Source organism: Elephantulus edwardii, unplaced genomic scaffold, assembly GCF_000299155.1.
Source record: "Elephantulus edwardii isolate Elephantulus edwardi_28Jun2011 unplaced genomic scaffold, EleEdw1.0 scaffold00053, whole genome shotgun sequence".
NCBI lineage: Eukaryota > Metazoa > Chordata > Mammalia > Macroscelidea > Macroscelididae > Elephantulus > Elephantulus edwardii.
The window spans coordinates 10818685-10820005 of NW_006399803.1; positions in this window are offsets into that span (position 1 = coordinate 10818685).

Below are 1321 nucleotides of genomic sequence, written 5' to 3' on the forward strand. Positions count from 1 at the left end.
TCAAAGCCTCAAACCTGTTCCTGAGCTGGTTCTGAAATTCAGGTGGAATAGACTTGAAATAATATTTTGGTTCCTGTGGACTTGGTTTAATTTTCCTCAGCTTCAGCTTCAACTTGCATATGAGTAGTTGGTAGTCTATTTCACAATCAGCTCCTGGCATAGTTTTCACAGCTGATATTGAGCTTCTCCAGAGGTTCTTTCCGCAGATGTAATCAATATGATTCCTATGCATACCATCAGGTGAAATCCATATATATAGCCTGCGTTTATGTCTCTTAAAAATGTGTTTGCAATGAATAAGTCATTGTGCAAAATTCTATCCTCCTCTCTCCAGCTCCATTTCTTTCACCAAGTCCATGTTTTCCAACTACTGAATCTTCTTGTCTATTCCCAACTTTTGCATTCCAGTCACCCATTATTATCAATGCATCTTGATTGCATGTTCGATCTATCTCCAACTGTAAAGGTTGGTAAAAATCTTCTATTTCCTCTTCCTTGGCTCTGGTTGTTGGTGCATATATCTGAATGATAGTGGTATTCACTGGCCTTCCTTGTATGCACAACGATATTATCCTGTCACTCATAATATTGTACTTCGAGATGGATCTAGAAATGGCTTTCTTAACTATGAAAGCAGCTCCATTTTCCCTCACCTTTTAATATATCATATGATCATCTGACTCAAAATGCCCCATGCCAATCCATCTCATCTCCCCAATGCCTAGTATGTCAATATATATGCGTTCCATAGGGGTTAGAAAATACTGAATCTGGATATTCTTCTTACGTCAGATAGGAGGTTGCAAAATGCTTTACTTCTCCACACTCCTAATTTTAGGGCTCCAAATAAGCATGCCTTCCCCTTACAAGCCCTCTTTAAGTGGCTTTGTCTGTTTCCCTCTTGATGTTTTTCCAGCATTTATAGGTGAAGAGGAACAATCAAGTCTATATCACCTAGTCTACCCTGGAACTCTGTATTTCATTTTATCTACTGAAAGCTATTTAATGCATCAGACATGCAGTGATTATACATAAGGGAAATGTAATTCTTGTAATGGCTAAGGTTATGTGTCAACTTGGATAGACCATAATTATCAATGGATTTGTCAGTACTATGTAATCATCATTCTGTGATCTGATAAAGCAACATTTATACCTGTGCATAACTTGGAGAAGATTACTAAATATCCCATGGATTACCAAAAGAACAAACAGATATGTCTTGGAGAAAGTGCAATCAGAGTGTCCTTGGAGCCAAAGATGACGATATTTCATCTCATATGGTTTTATCATGTTGTTGTTGTTGTTATGTTGTTATGTG